Genomic DNA, 6,377 nt, shown 5'->3' with positions numbered 1-6,377 from the left:
CATCTAGATACCAGAGAAGTTTTGAGACCACTCATACCAAGCCTGAAGAGGACACTTGGACAGAACCTAGGAACTAGATAACCTATAACAAGATAACAAGTGCCTTAGTAACAAAGTGGATGGGCTCAGGAATCTAGTGTTGACCTTTTTTAGGGGCACAGATATGGAGTAGTGAAAGAAAGAAACCATGCCCCAAAGCCCTTTGCGCTGAAAGAATCCTGACTACTACCGACTTCATCTCTACACTTAGGATCTTCAATTCCTTTATCTGAGATTCATACAGATGAGCATCTAAAGGATGGCAGTCCTCCCTGACCCTGGCATGCTCTAAACAAATGGGCTGTTGCTCATGATACACATGACATGATTTTCGTTGTTTTGCAGGGTATTGTGGTGTAGCATAGCAAGTGTGGAAGACAGTTAACAAGACAGATGAGCGTTTAAGAACTTCAAAGACTGTAGGAGATGATAGCAGAGCAGATGCGATAAACATTCTCATGAAGTGTCTTGTTAGTTACAGCTTGTCCACACTAACAGAACTTTTATAACCAGAAAAATTAAATTTATAAATGTCAAAGAATCATGCTGAAGAATACAAATATGGGGCTAGTAAAAAGAAATTGAATGGAAAGTACTAATTCAATCAAGAAACAATTAAGCAAAGTAAATTAAACCAACAAACCAGAAAGCAAACTCACTATTTGGCTGTCAAAACAGATGAACAGTGTCTGTTTTTCAGAGATCAGTAATATCAATGTCTGAGTCCAATAACTGCACCCAACCAAGCAACAGTCTCTCTGGAGTGAAGCCCCAGCCAGTGCCTGAGTGGGCGGGGTCTGCAACTACTCACAATGGTCCTGTGAGGTCACGAGAGGAAAACAACCAATCACAGCTGTCCACACACACACACACACACACACACACACACACACACACACACACACACACACACACACACACACGCAAAACCCAAACCAGAAAGTCCTCACTTTCTGTCTCCGAGGACTGCATTAGTGTTCTTATAACCATGACCAATTCCTCGAGAAGCAGCAGTGTGTGGGTGCTGCACAGGTTTTGCTATGGCTTAGGTTCTCAGAGGACTTGGGAACCCATGTCTGGGGACTTGGGAAGATGAGTCTGAGGCAGGTGCTTACATGGGTTTGGCAGGTCCCCTTGCCCTAATGACCCAATTCCCCCTGCTAGGTTCCACCACATGTGGTTTTACAGCCTCCTGATCGCACTCCTGCTGGAGACCAAGAACTCAGAGCCTCTCCCTTTCTAACCATGAGGAGGACATTTGGACTTCATCAGCAAGAACAACAAGAATGGACTCAGTCAGCTTTGTGCAGCCTGGGTTAGAGACATGGTTATGGACTAGACAGTGAACACACAGGCTTCTCCAAGGTTCTTGTCACTCAGAGCCTCAAATTCTCTAATGACACCAACTACTGCAGACCTTTTCATCTATATAGTCATGATACCATTCCTGTTCCTTACACTAATATTTACGGGCATCCAAAGGAGGCCAGCCTGTCTGTGACACTGGAGGCCATGAGGAAACGGTTGTCCCTCAAGTTTCCCCAGTACTGTTTGTGTCAGGAGTTGAGTGGTGGGCAGGGGAAAGTATAACCACAGGGAAAGGCCGACGGATGTAACAAAGTGGGTGGATATGCCCCAAGCCCATGAAAAAATCAAATTCTTTAACTTTTACAGCCAGTAGAGATTAACAGAAATTTTGGTAAAGAAATAAATCAAATGAACAAAATTCCAAAGATAAATGGATGGAGAATAAGAGAAAATGGTTGATAATAAATTGAGCTGAAGCACAGGCACAAACTAAATCTAAGTAAATAATACGTATAAACCTAATCCACTGGTCAGCACACTCACGATGTTCAGGTCAGTGGTGATCACAGTTGTTCAGTGTCAAAACAGACAATACGATATAAAGCTCTCACGACCAAAGTCTTGAGTCAAGTCCTCTGCAGTCAACCAACAGCTTCACTGCAACAAAAAGACAAAATCCAGGCCCCAGTCGTGCCTTACATGGGTGGTGGCTCTCATTCCTCACAATGGCTCCTTGTGAGCTCACCCACCCATCGACCAATCACAGCTAGACAGAAGCTGTCATATCATCTTTCTAGTGTTTTGCTCCAGGCTCCTCCCAAACCTGTGCCAACAGTCAGCTTCAGAGAGGCCCAGGTTACTTTGGCTCAGGCTTCCAGAGGATCAGGCACAGCCTGGTGCTGGGCTCTGCTGGTGGCAGTGGCAGCAGGGCCTGAGGCAACTGCTTTCACCATGGACTCTCCTCACGCTCAAGCTTATTTAAATATGTGTCACCTAGGCTGATCCTAAAATTCATTTCTCTCAAAACCACGATCCAGGTTCATCCTACAGAATGTAGTCTCACTGGTTCATATGCCTGCACACGTTCCTGAAATACTCAGAAAATGTAAATTTTCTTTTCTTTCAGTTTCTGTTTCTGCACACTTAAACTCAAACTTTACTCCTTCTCTAAGATCTCCTTCTTCCTGCCCTGTGCCTGTTTGTCTGTCGTATGTCTGACCTCCATGGGTAAAGGGAATATGTCCTTGCCACCATTTCTCTCTCCTCCATTACCTGCTATTTGGTACTTTCCTTTTACTAGAATAAAATTTTCCTCCAGTTAAAAAAAAAAAGAATCCTACATTCTCCTCCATGTTGCATTTCAGGATTAGATGGAACAAAACATGACTTTTTCAGGAGGCATCATTATAATTTCTGATTCTTCAGATACATGATGCCTGACCTGGGAATCTATACCTTTTGTTTTTTCAATTTCTTCCTAGTCTTATGCCCATTGAAAATTTTCATTTATCTTTAGTACAATGAAAAGATATTTAATATTTATTGTATATTGCTATACGCAATTAAAATGCATGTGTGCATAGGTAAATGTGCCTTAGGCACATATGGAGCTTGCACACACACACACACACACGCACGCACACACACAAATACATAAACACACACTAACTCTTCTACTAGCATTACACGTAGTAGAGGAGTAAAACTGAGCATGCTTAAGCCTGCAGCATGATGAAAGCTTTTACAATACTCGGTTTTGAAAAAATTATAAAAGGAATGTTGTCTCAATGTAATTAATCTGCACAGCTGACACGATTGTGTTGGACTTCTTACTGTGCTTTCTCTTAGTACATGCTAATGATACATAATAATGAGTTTCGGTATGACATTGTCATACATGTGAATGAGGTTTTTCTTACTTTTCATTAGCCTTTTACTCTCACTTGTCCCTTTCTCCTTTCTGCCATCAACTAGTCTCTCTTCTACTTTGTTGCATTTTTAATCATGGTTGATCATCCAGTAAGTTTGATTAGACTAATTGAATGGGGGTTTATTTACAGGAGTACGGGTTGTATGCTGGGAGCAGTATCTCTGCAGGAACTGTCTCTTTCATCCCTAATATCCATCACCCACCTAGAGATGCCGAGGAAGGGATGGAGCCTCCTGAGCCTCTGTGTCCTAGCAACTTTTCATTGCCTGAACATCCTCAGGATTTTTTGTATGAATAGATCCTTGCAAGATTTCTGGATTTCAGTTGCAGAGCCTCCTATTTCCTTTACTTCAACAAGAGAACTGGATTATCAGGTATGTGCTCCCACACCAGGCTCACACCTATCTTGTAAATAATCCTGGGGATTTTGTGTAATACACTGTCACCTGGATGTTCCTATGGATGAGGCAGCTTTGGGTGCAATAGAGGAGGATGGGATAAAACTCTGTGTCTTCATACAGTTGTCTTTGGTTCATAAGCAGGTACCTGAACCAAATCTGTTTTGAAAGGCAGCCATTCCGGAGCACATTAGAGCTTCTTGCCTATAATGTTGAGTAACCATTAGAGCCTAGGAAACTGCAGACAAGAGTCTCAGTCTGAGGGAAGTGTGGCTTCCTTAGCATGGCTCTGACTTGGGGAAGTGGCGTGAATTTGTCAGAGTTCACAGTAGAATGTTTGGGGATAAGAAGCATAAAGGCAGGCCGGGCATTGGTGGCACATGCATTTATTCCCAGCACTTGGGAGGCAGAGGCAGGCATATCTCTGTGAGTTCAAAGCCAGCCTGCTCCACAAGAGGGAGTTCTTTCTTTCTTTCCTTTTTATTATTATTTTTATTTAACTTTTTATACTTGTTACTCTCAGTTCCCTCTCCCTACCATCCTCCCCCGGCCCCCATCCTCCCAACCCTCCTCCCCACTCCATCCCCCCTCTGCTCCCCAGGGAGGGTAAGGGCTTCCATGAGGGATTTTCAGAGTCTGTCCTATCATCCCGGGCAGGGTGTAGGCTCTCCCCCATGTTTCCAGGCTGAGAGAGCGTCCCTTCATGTGGAATGGGCTCTCAGAGTCTATTTGTACACCAGGAATAAATACTGATCTATTCTCCAAGGTCCCATAGATTGCCGAGGCCTCTTCTCTGACACCCAGGTTGGGGGAGGGTGTCTGGATCAGTCCTGTGCTGGCCTCTCAGGAATCAGTCTGGGGTCCCTGCATTCCCCCTTGTTTAGGTCAGCTGCCTCTGTGGGTTTTGCCAGTCTGGTCTTGATTCCTTTGCTGGTAGCTCCTGTTTGCAACTGGGTTCCAGGAGTTCTGTTCGGTTTTTAGCTGGGGGTGTCTGCCTCTGCTTCAGTCAGCCACTGGATGAGGGTTCTAGGATGGCACGTAAGGCATCAATCTCATTATCATGGGAGGGCATTTAAGGTAGCCTTAATGGCCGTTGGTGTCACTAGTGCCAGATCTCTCCTCCAACTTATAATGGCTCCCTCTATTATGGTATCTCCCATCCACTATTATTACCCTGGCTCAACAAGAGCTAGTTCTAGGAGAGGCTCCAAAGTTACACAGAGAAACCCTGTCCTGAACCCCCCCCCAAAAGAGGCATACAAGTCCTCACACACACCCTGCCCTACTTCTCTCTTTGTTCAACTTCTGATGGAAGGCCTGAGGACTATGTGGCAGGTCCAGAGGAGGAAATATGGAAGTCACACTTGGCGTCGCGTCAAAACTACTCATCTGGGAATGCCAGGGTCACTGTTAAAAAATAGGTTTTCCCATAGCTAATACTCCAGCCCGGAGCTCACCACTCCACTCTGAATCCATATAAATTCAGAGCAAGGTTTCTTGTCATCAATATGGTTATCACATTAACTTTGCCTTTGATTCTGATTTCTGGGGCATGAAAGGTGAGCTTTTCCAGTTTTCCTTGTGCTGAATGGAGTCCCTGATGTGTTTCTGAGGAATTAGTGAACTCTCAGAACAATTGAGGAAGCTGGGGTTTTAGGAGAGAACGGGATCATGTGGCAACTATTTCTGAGGTAAAAAAAAACACAAAATAAAAGAAAACAAAAATGTAAAAGGGTTAGACTATGATTCTTTGTTCATCCAGCTTGTGCTGGAGGGAATGAGCACACTCTGGGGTAGACATGAAAATGAGTAGAGACTTGGATGGGCACTGGATTCTGAGTGCTGAGGGAAGAGAGTTCACCCTGGGCCTAGGGTTCAGGTTCAGGCCGCGGTTGCTGTAGTAGAGCATGAGTTGCACCTGCATGAGGTGGGTAGGGCTGTCTCTTTGTCTCCTTCTGTCTGCAGTTGACTTCACTAAGGAGGAGGAGATGTTGAACAAGAGAATAATGGAGTACTGGGCCAACTTTGCAAGACCTCCTATGGTTTTGTCTCCATTCAAGGCTCCCATGTGCATATGCCTCATTAGCACACACGGGTCCTCAATTACACCATAGCTTTCCTAATCCAGGGCACACTTAGACAGATACCTTCTAGCTCTCAGGTACTGCTCATCCCACAGTGATCTGGTTGGTGAGTCATAGCATGGTGATGCAGTTCTTTAGATTTTCCCTCTGAGAGGGAGTCAAAAAACCAGACATCTTCCCTTGCCTCATATGAACCAGACACTAGTGAGTGACACTTGTATTCTACATCAGGACACCAGTTCATCTGTCCCCTAGGCTCCTTGGACTGCTCATCTATTACTCTGACACACATCAAGGGGTCAGGCCTTGGATGAGAGTGACCTCACCCTTTCATGTTGGTGTCATATCCACAGGAACCCCAACAGTAAGGGTGTACCCTACTGGCCTGAGCTGGTTCATGATGATCAGTACCTGAATCTGGACATTCAGCCTGCTGTGGCCAAGCCCTGAAGGATAGAAAGCTGCAGTTCTGTACCAAGACTCTGCCCAGAAGATCTTCTACCCCAGCACAAGCATGGAGAGCTCCAGTGCTAGTTCCAGGAAGGGGTGTGTTTTTGAGGGCAGATGTGGTCATCCTGAGGTTTCAAAGTCCCTTTATGTATTTTTATTCATTCCAAC

The 6,377-nt window shown here is 44.8% G+C and overlaps 1 long non-coding RNA gene across 1 annotated transcript; it reads left to right on the top strand.

The window, feature by feature from the left end:
• The first annotated feature begins 2,206 nt into the window (after positions 1 to 2,206).
• LOC121138015 lies at positions 2,207 to 6,377 on the top strand. Its single transcript, XR_005875248.1, has 3 exons — positions 2,207 to 2,452; positions 3,408 to 3,651; positions 6,113 to 6,377. It is a non-coding gene; the product is annotated as an uncharacterized LOC121138015 (long non-coding RNA).

This window comes from Mesocricetus auratus, unplaced genomic scaffold, assembly GCF_017639785.1.
Source record: "Mesocricetus auratus isolate SY011 unplaced genomic scaffold, BCM_Maur_2.0 contig_5644_pilon_obj, whole genome shotgun sequence".
NCBI lineage: Eukaryota > Metazoa > Chordata > Mammalia > Rodentia > Cricetidae > Mesocricetus > Mesocricetus auratus.
This window is presented reverse-complemented; position numbering and strand designations above follow the sequence as displayed.